Consider the following 11088-nt stretch of genomic DNA (forward strand, 5'->3'; position numbering starts at 1 on the left):
ATAAACTGTTATTCACGATTTAAATTTTTAGCACTCAAATATTAAGCATAAAAAAGTCCGTTAAAACTCATTTGTTTATGCATGAAACAGTTTTTATTGATTCCTGAAAAAATCTAATTTCGTGCCTTATGAGGTTTTTGAATTGACCGATTCAATTATATAGATTTTTTAATTACACTACCTATTGCTTCACCATATTTATAGTTTGTTCTATATTCAATGTTGTTTAATAATATACAGTAATTACACTTACAATGACCTTCAAATTAAAACACAATTTTTGTACATACTTGCCGTTATAAATAGACAAAGTTGTACTATACAGATGGAATTGCGTATAAAAAATCATATATACTTACTATCTGTACCTCGAAGCCTGCAATTGACTTGTATCGATAGAAGCGAGATAGAATTTGCGCGACAAACGGAAATTAAAAATGTGTTCATGGTTGGCTTTCAGTGCTTTTTCTGGCGCATAGTCTGGTCAATATAGACTCTCAATAGTGCAATATTGAAACAGTAAAATATGGACTTGTAACAACATTTTTAAAGGACCGTTTTTCAAGTTTCTGTTTTACTTGTTGGAGACTTGAAACGACCTAGTACAGGAACGATTTTATTGTGTGCGGCATTGGACGTGGCAGGAACGGAACTGGAAGAAGCAACGACAGTGTTGTCTATTAAGAGGCATGACCATAGACCAACTTTAATTAGTGTTGTCTATGTGACAGTTCAAGGATATTTTATTTGACAGATATGTTATTAAACAACACATGTAGAAAAACACACACACCTTTTATCACAGAAAACGTAGGGACTGCCCAGAAACACAACTAAAGTGCTCACTTTCCGCCATGCGTATTCCGACCCATGATGTGATAAGGTGCGAGCCTATCGCGATGAGGTACAAGTTTCAGACTCTGGGCTGATACTGAGTAGAAAAACCCAATTTTACTTTGCCCGATCCGAGGTTTAAACCCAAAACCTTAAAGAAGTAGTCGTACCCTGCATCCAATAACTACGCGGCTGAGCTCGCCGCCGCCAGATTAAATGTTTTGTTCTTTTATGCGTGCCTCACCGAGCTATGACAGATGCCACTTCGATTAGTGGGGCTACGTAAAGATTTCCTTACCATTGTGATTTTATGTAATATAATATAATATAATAATATCAGCCCTGTATTATATACTTGCCCACTGCTGAGCACGGGCCTCCTCTACTACTGAGAGGGATTAGACCTTAGTCCACCACGCTGGCCTAGTGCGGATTGGAAGACTTCACACACCTTCGAAATTCCTATAGAGAACTTCTCAAATGTGCAGGTTTCCTCACGATGTTTTCCTTCACCGTTACAGCGAACGATAAATTCACAAAGAATACACACATGATTTTAGAAAAGTCAGAGGCGTGTGCCCTTGGGATTTGAACCTGCGGACATTCGTCTTGGCAGTCCGTACCACACCCAACTAGGCCATCGTCGCTTAATCTGATTTTATGTACTAACCGTTAATCTGTGACCAATGTAGGAAGTTTTTTCTTGGACCAGACGACCTTGTATCAACGTGATAAGAATTACTATTGGTCTATTGAACAAGGTCGAGCACCCTAGTGCACATTTTTTTAGTTCCATACCTCATAGCTCATTCTAATTCCACAAATATATCATTTTTTTTTTCAATTAATTTACATAAATGACGAAGTATATACACGTAACTTATAAATGTGAAAAATTTGCCACTGTATGCCGTGAGTTTGGAATCTGAGAACCAGTCTCTCCGGTCCGTTCAGAAGTAGGCTATGGCCACATAATTTTTTTTCTTTTTTATACACGCACGGCAAAGTGACCCCACTGCACCTTTTTTTTTGTTTCGCGGAGAAAGTCCCTTATTACTACCGCCCAGCCTTCGTGGGGGGCGACTAAGCGGTTATGCTGGGGTAACCGTGCCTTACGGCCCGGCGTTGAGCCGCCCGGATTTGATGACGACCTTCGGGCGACCGCCGGGCCGAGTCCCTAACCCGAGTACAACTAACTTATGCACGGCCTACCAGCTAAAACTCCGCGGTGGCCCTCTTCGGCGCATTAGGGACGGCTGCAGGCTTCCTCTGACGGAAGTGTCTAAGTATTCGTCCGCAGCCGCCCCTGCGCGGTGCCGCCTTGCGGCCCGTCTCCTATGGGGGGGGGGGGGCTCAGAAGCCCCCACGCACCGAAGGACGCCCTTGGCGTCTACGGCAGCATGAGGCCAACTACACACTGCCGTCCATCCCGAGGATCAACCGAAAAATATGCAAGGATGCACAAGAATGCACTAGGGCAGACAGCCCCCTGCTGCCCGCCGACGACCCCCTTCGTGGCCCCTATTAGTCGCCTCTTACGACAGGCAGGGGATACCGTGGTGGAATTCTTCAAACGCCCCCATTCCACAGGGACCCCACTGCACCTAATGGTAAACGTAGTGTCCAGATACAATGTCGATACAATTATGAGGGTCTGTTTGGACCAAAGATAAATAATCTGATCTTGGAGCCCGAAACTCTTAATTGGATCACTATGGTAGATTTTATGACCTTGTATACAATGATAGCTGGCCAAAGACAAGATATATACCAAAAAAATTGTGCATAAGAAAAACAAATGTTTAACAAACTATGAAAATCAATCACTAACCGCAAGACCTGCACACCCTTTTTTACAATTATACGCAGTTCATAAACACTTAAGCATTGTCCGATAAACTTATTTAATTTAAAACGGAAATTAAAGAATGATTAAGTAAAAATTTCAGCCAATCATCACGATTGCGCTTCTGAAAAAACATACAAGTGCTCGGTAATATTCCAAAGTTCGTAGCTTCAATGTCAACTTGTAATTGGATTGTTTTTTATCGTAACTTTGAGATCAGTTCCCCTAGCACGAATGTTGGCATTATACTAGACGTTAAATTATGTTTCATTTAAGTGTATTTTTTATGGAAATTTCAACAAACCCCGCGTGCTTATTTGAAACTAAAATTTGCCATCATAAATATTAGGCGCTTGTAAATTCCGAATATCTAATAAATCGTGTAACCATAGAACAGTAAACTCCAAACGAATGGGAATCAACAGCACGAATCTCTTTTAAATGACTTAAAAAAGAGGAAAGTCGAGGATTTCTATGTCTATTTTTTATGTTTGTTACGTCAGAACTCCGTCATTTATTAGTGGATTGGAAAAAATCTTTTTTGTTTGAAAAACTTTACTTCCAGATTAGTTCCCTAGATATTTTCAAAACCGGTTTTGTACTTTAGTTTTAAAACTAAAATAACTGGAATAAGTATTTCGTCCAAGTAAACAAAATTGCTAATTTTGCTTTCCAGTGACTTTTTCAGTTGTCTTTGCGTTGGGTTTGGTTGAGTCTACTTCTTACATACTATAAATAGAGCATCATACCTTAACCCGTATTCAGGGGCAGGCAGAGTTGTAACACCTCAGCGCGATTGTCGTGTCGCGTGCGCAACACAACTATGCTATCAAGACAGTCTATTTTTACTAACACAAAAAAGCAAAAATTAAAAACCTATTACAAAAAAAAATTGAGGTATATTATCACCTAACTGTGGAGAAATACTCAACATTAACTTACTTGATGCAGTTCATTATTCATGCTTGGGGTACAGGAAGTTGATAGAATTTGTGTTACGGCTGTCAGGTCTCTATTGATGACTACAGTAGTGTAGACTGTTGAGTTTTGAAGGACATTATGGCCAAAATAATTAGGAACCTTGAGACTCAAGATCTAACATCGTGTTATTCAACTTTGTAAAAAGCATTTTATAGTGCTTTTAATTGAAACCTAATGTGCCATTTGGAACCAAAAACGATGTACGTGAATTTGTTTTTTATAACTACCTACATTTGGTTGTTAAATAAAGTTGTAAAACTTCCAATAGATTCTTAGTTTAATACCCTCATTTTATATTCAGTATTTTATGTCTGTAAAATAAAGTATTCAACCCGGTTTAGACTACGCCATTACGTATCGTAAACTCATAAAGGATCATACATCGAGTGTATATCAACGCTTGAAAAGTAATCCTACCTAAGCGAAAACAAATTAAAAATAAATTATACAAGTAATTGGAATCAGTGTATTTTTCTGCGTCGTTTGATCTAGGTTTTGTAGCTCTAGGACGTGTTTAATATCATTCGACTATATTTCGATAAATTAAGAAGTTTCATCATTATGAATTTTTTACTAAAACGAAAATTTTAATCGCTATACCTAAACGTTTACTAATTGTCGCTTAAATATGATTGCCTTTCAAGAGATAATGTTTAAATACAGGTGTTTCTAATCACAATAAGTGACATCCGTATTCATACGTACATTAGGGTCATTATCGAAACTAAGCTTAACGTATTAATGTTGCAGACAGAACTCTATAACTTAAAGTTGTCTGGACTATGTATTGCAGTGGCGTACCTACTGCTTTGGGTGTAGGCAAAGCAGCACGAAAAAAAGATCGCGTCTTCGGTTCATATAAAATGTGCGTTAGAAAATAAAATAGGTATCTAATAATGTATTGCTACCTTTTATCGTGCTCACTATCAGACGAACAAGCCACTAATCGTTTAGTTATATACAAAAACTCAAACAAAGCTTTATTTTTAACAGGGAGTAAAATATTTTTAATAAAACCCTAAAATGAAGTAAGTACGTAATTTACATTTTTGTGTTATAGTTATAAAAAGCATTATCGGACATTTCTAAAATAATTGAATTTCACAATTTATGCAAAGAAATTGTAATATCGAGTTAAAAAATAAAATTTCGGATATTGATGAAATATTTCAAGGATTCCGGGAGTCAATATTACATAAATGGTATCTATAAATCGTTTTATATATCACTATTTCATATATATGTCTATTGGCGTGCAGCGTGGCGCAATGGCGGTGTCACTAAAAGTCGCGGGTTGAAATTCCGGAGACACAAATGTAATCATCAATATTTGTTTATCTGTTATGGACCGTAACTTACCCCTTTGTCTTTTCTTACTACAATACAATAATATGAATTCATTGATATTTTGATTACTTTGTACTTAGACAGTAATTAGGTACTGGCGTTTGTAACACTGTTTTTGCACAGCAAAGGAACCCCACTGCACCTGATAGTAAGTAGAGTTCAATAGAATGTCGACTGACGAGACATGATTACCCCTTGGTAATCGACACAATTATGCCGGCCTGTTGGAATCGCATATACACAAGCTAATCGTGCGACGTAACCCATACCTTGTATAAATAAGTTCTATATGCTAATAATCAGGTAAAAAAACTGCTCCTCACTTTGTTTTGTTTTTCAAATACAGCATGTAATATTATGTAATACAAGTGAAATTTTTGGCAACCAAACATATCTTTCTCTGCAGGAGATTACAACGGCTAAGACAAAGTGTCAGAAAAGTACGAGACGAACCAAATTTAATCATCATACATCCATGTACACTTTGAACACACCCATATCGCCTACTTATAGCCCCCCAGAGAGGGCTGCAGTCTTCAAAACTTTCTCGCGGATATACTTATATAATAATTTTCGGGAATTTATAATATGGAAATCTGAGATAAAATTCGTAAAATAGTTTTCTTTCAACCGGTATTTCAAGTGATCTGAGCGTATAGCTAATATTTAGATAAAGACAATAATAATGAAAATATTTATTTACATTATAATTACACATTTAATTAAATTATTAGACATGTAAATATTGCATCGTAAATATCAAATACTATGAAAGATAGTCATGCGCGTTGTGACAAATATTTTTTGAAGACAAATGTAACGGGAGTCAGGTGAAAAGAAAATTCAAAATGTTTGACATATTTTGTACTACTACTAAAATTACTTCATGGTATGGTATTGTATAAGATATTTTTTTATTTCTACCTTCATGATGGAAAAGTAAAACAGTTCGTAAAATGGGCGTTTATAATAATATAAAATGAGCACTTATTAATAAAATTTTAATTCTACATAAAGGCCGTTATTATCTATAACTCTCTATTATCTCTAACTATTATTATCAGTCAAAAAGTGAAAATTTTCCATTGATAACCCCAAAAGCAATGAAAATGATTAATTGTTTATCAAAACAATGACTTATGTTTATTTACCAGGCTGCAAATTAAAATGTATTAAGCGCCAATTATAAATTTATGTATTTTTTTTTACATAATAATGTATCTTTTAGAACAACTCTATTAAATATATTGTGCAAATCAAGTGCAGTGTATATTCAAAAGATTATCTTTCATTATATGTAAATTATTATTTTAGATTAGTAGGTAGATACAAATGTTTTTCCGAAGCGGAATTAAATTTGCATAACCCCGACCTGTCAATGTTTTTTATCCTTATTTGAACAAAACACCCCATTTAAACTTCTTTATATTAAGGATGAAGAAAAAAAAACCTAGAAATATTAAAAAAACATACGCACCTTTAAAATTAGAATACTAACCAACACTATCACAATATATTCCACGCACTAACACAAAATAAACACTATATTCTATTTTCAAAACCAATTGAGTTTGACACAAGTTTGCGCGGGAACGATCTCACTGAACGGGGCGCGCGCGAAGCGTCCTACCTCAAAGAAATCGCGAATAATACTGGCGATAATCGACGAAACTCAAACATTGATAGATAAAAAATGCAACCGGCCAGTAATATGCCGTTGGTAATTAATAAACGGATTATTGAAATTTATTTCAGGTTGATTATTGAACTTTGACTTTATTACGAATGATATAGAATTTGAATTCACGCAATCAAATAATGGCATCCAATAGTACTTTTATAACAAAATATTATAAGAAGATAACTGCATTTACACTATGTATTATTATGTACTACTATGAATTTGGGAGTTGGTTTGTTAGTTCCTAGAACTATTAACTATGTGTACTTAGTATTATTATACCATGCATTGACATATATTCTATAGACATATATATTTGTTTAAAATCTGAACTAAAATGGCAAACAAAACATCACTGTTATAACCTATTTATTTACTTGAGCAACAAATAATTTTACTTATTTGACTAATATTTTTCATTCACATTCAGGTTTACACTTAGACTCGAGTTCTTACAATATGAGCGCCAGTTCATACATAACCACAAGCTGTCCGTATTGACACCATACTAGTCAGTTTGAATGGATTGCAGTTCAATTTTGTTGAACATTTATGTAATAGATTAACTAATTTATAAAAGATCTTGATGAAATACATTAAAAACTATCCAGACACAGAGGTCTTTATTTCGTGGTATACCCTAAATTAAGCCGAGTAGCATGAATGAAAGGATCATTTAATCAACAGCAATATATTTTAATTATTTTTATAAATAGGAGGAGGTTAAGGTTGAAAGGTTATGCTCTCGAGTGGAAATTTAAAATTAATTTATAAATTATTTTGCGAGCATATAAATAAACTGCTTGAAACAACAATAAAAAAAAATTAAATTTCTTTTGCTTCTCTGTATCATGTGCTGTAGTTTATGTATACCTTAATTTTGAAAAGAGCAACACCAAAGTTTCTTGCCCGTTCTTTTCTAATGAACTGCTTTCGATCTAGTGGTAGAGTTAATATTGATGGAATCTAAATAATGTATAACATTTTACAGATTCAAATAAATTATTTCATTTCATTAAATACCCACTTGACAGTGAAGTTTTCCTCTGGACTTTTCTGCTTACTATTCGTTCGAAGTCTAAAATTTGAATATGGCGATTGGCTTCCTCCATATCCTATCATGGGACAAAACATAAATAGTTGAAAGTGGGTGGCCCTTAGGGATTACCACAGCCGCCACCTCCTAGGTGGCCGATGGTGAAAATAACCCCATATTTGTTCAAGATTAGGTCTACCTATGTGCTAGATAGTCACATCGATTGTAAAAAGTTTGATTGTGGTAGGATATATTTTATATCCGCCCGGATAGCGACCACCGTACATAAGATAACCGCCATAGTGGCTCAAATGTATTGCGTTCCGAGATCAGCCTGTACATCCAACAGGCCGGCATAATTGTGTCGATTGCCGAGTGGTAATCATCTCTCGTCAGTCGACATTCTATTGTGTCACTCCACTTACCACCAGGTGAGGACACCTTTCGTGCCCATACAAAAAAAATACCCTATGAATTAATTCAGATCTTGGCTTGCCCTTGAGCGATATATTCAAACCAAGTTCGGAAATTAAAATCCAAATCTGAACCGCAATTTACAGCTACGTAGCCATATTGACGAGATGTTTGTCAGGGCCAACATATAATAATAATAATAATATCAGCCCTGTATTATATACTTGCCCACTGCTGAGCACGGGCCTCCTCTACTGCTAAGAGGGATTAGGCCTTTAGTCCACCACGCTGGCTTAGTGCGGATTGGTAGACTTCACACACCTTCGAAATTCCTATAGAGAACTTCTCAGATGTGCAGGTTTCCTCACGATGTTTTCCTTCACCGTTAAAGCGAACGATTAATTCACAAAGAATACACACATGATTTTTTAGAAAAGTCAGAGGTGTGTGCCCTTGGGATTTGAACCTACGGACATTCGCCTCGGCAGTCTGTTCCACACCAAACTAGGCTATCGCCGCTTTTTTACATAGTACATCAAACGTTTCGCTACTTAGGGGAGCACTCTATCCCTAAATGATGCTGTGTAAGGGTTCAATCAGATAATACGAGAGTACTAACCCGTAGAATGAGTGTTCATAACAGCTTCCCGACAAGAAATAAATCTTTTGAGGATATTGCGTTTTTCATCATGGCTCCCGTTACGGAATCCATTTTCAAATTCTTTGAGTTATGTGAAAGTGTTAGTGTGAGTAAAAAATTTTGCAATCTGTAGAGGTTTCTTGTATCGGTAAGTTCACGCCTTCACTTTTAGAGGTTAGGCAGTGATAAAAATACGCAACATCACGCATTTATCCTAGAAGCGGTATGCAGATGGTATGTGGTATGCGCAACCAGGGTAACCACTTTTCACCAACTGTGTTCCGTCCCATAATGTGATAGGGATCGAACCTATCGCCATATCGAGCCGAAATTGCAGACCAGGCTCATACTGAGCCAAAAAACCCAGAGAGTGACATAAAAATGCCTGTAATGATAACCGATTCTATTTCCGTCTCATACTTGGAACTCTCATAGGAACCAAATTCACTGTCGTATACGACACAAATAAATCCCAAACAATCTGTATATTTTCGAAAATCTTATGTAAAATTTATTGTATGTTCTGGGTAACCAACCTAATGTATACATCCGTGGCCTTCAGATTAACGATGCGGTTTCTATAATGTATCAAATTTAGACATTATTTCATTAGACACTTAATAACGCTTAAATAACTATTTCTAAAACCTATATACCTAACTTGTATAGAATTACCAAAAAAAATGTTTTATCTACTGCCCATACTGGCCACATGGTTGATTAAAAAAATAATTAATTTTTCTGGTTATCAAGCGTCAATTCATAGTTCACGTATAGTATTCCATATTCATTGATGAACGTGAACGTGATGCGTGATCTACATAATATCAGTTACTACACATCGTAGTCCATAATTTTATGCTGGATTTATAACAGATTTTTTATTGCTTTTAATGACGAGACGAGCTTGCCGTTCGCCTGATGGTAAGCGATACGAACAGTATAAACAGTAGAAACACCATCCAACACCTTGAATTCAAAGTTTTGTTTGTTATTCTACTGCGCTCGCCATCCTGAGACATGAGATGTTAAGTCTTATTATGTCCAGTAGTTACTCTGGCTACAACGTTAACTTGTTAGGTTTAATAAGGCTTCGGTTGCGATCAACAATGTACTTATTTATTGTTTTATACAGAACCCAAAAGAGAGCAACAGTCTCGACGCCATAACCAGAGAGAGAGAGAGTTAATCACATTTAGTAATGTGTCACAACTCTGGCTATGAGCCTTTTTGCCCTTAACAAAACTTTGTCATAGCTTTGTCATTTACATATTATAAACAAATTCTTTTTTTAGTAATTAAAAAGATTTTTTTTAATAATTAAAGTCGATAGGTTTATATCATCTCCATCTCGAATCAAGACAAAGCACATGTCACGTCCGATGACCGTCCAAATCCTAAATCCAATTTTATTTATTTTATTTTTTTATTTTAATAAAATTAAGACGCAAAACAGATTACAATCAAAATTAAAGCTAATTATAAAATATACAAGCATAAAAACTAGACTGTATTCCTAAACATTGCGCCCTTACACTAGTTAATTACTTAAAGTGCGGACTAAAATAAATTAAGACTATTAAGTACTGTGTAAAGTTAAAAAATTTAAACAAGAAAGTAGTATAAGTGTAACTTAAAAATATATGACTAACTATTGTGGGTAAATATTAATTGTTTAAGACCTCTTGAGAATGATCCAAATCTGCCATTCATAATGTCAAGGTTTTTGTGTTTTTTTGCCAAGTCATTATACGACTTTACTTATACTTCTATAATTATTACTTCTCGCTGTCCCATTTAGAGCTTCAGTTCATTAGCTTGTTAGGGACCACACTCGTTTCTCTTCATCACTCAAAATTGACTGGTAATCCGTCACTTAAATAAGAGTTTCGGGGTTTAAGATATATTTTTATTTATGAGAGTGTTATTGATTTTGCCTTCTTACCTAGTTTGTGCGTGGGGTGTAGATTTAGATTTCCATTTTAGATCATAATGAATTTGAGTTATAACGGTTGTAACTTTTGATCGACATAGCGCTGAATGCCTTATTATACTATCGCAAATAGAATAGAGAAAAAAAAATATTTTTAAATATTATAAGAATTTATGGAATTAGAAAATTATAATTATTATTAGAATAAAATCAGATTTATCAAAACGGCTTAACGCCGGCCTCAGCAAGAATATACCTCTAACAACTACTTCAAGGCCGGCAAAATTGTAACAACTGACGAGAAATAATCCCTCATCAGTCAATCTGGACACGCATACCATCAGTAGGTGACGTGCCAGAAAAATAATAAGGATAC

At 35.4% G+C, this 11088-nt stretch overlaps 1 protein-coding gene across 1 annotated transcript in view; it reads right to left on the reverse strand.

Annotated features, from left to right (window-relative positions):
• LOC115440485 (atrial natriuretic peptide receptor 1) overlaps positions 1-6644 on the reverse strand; it is a 362779-nt gene extending 356135 nt beyond the window's left edge. The window contains exon 1 of the mRNA XM_030164819.2: positions 6486-6644. The gene's annotated coding sequence lies outside the window, so the exon portion shown is untranslated. The remainder of the gene's footprint in view (positions 1-6485) is intronic.
• Positions 6645-11088: the final 4444 nt, after the last annotated feature.

This window comes from Manduca sexta, chromosome 6, assembly GCF_014839805.1.
Source record: "Manduca sexta isolate Smith_Timp_Sample1 chromosome 6, JHU_Msex_v1.0, whole genome shotgun sequence".
NCBI classification, from domain to species: Eukaryota; Metazoa; Arthropoda; class Insecta; order Lepidoptera; family Sphingidae; genus Manduca; species Manduca sexta.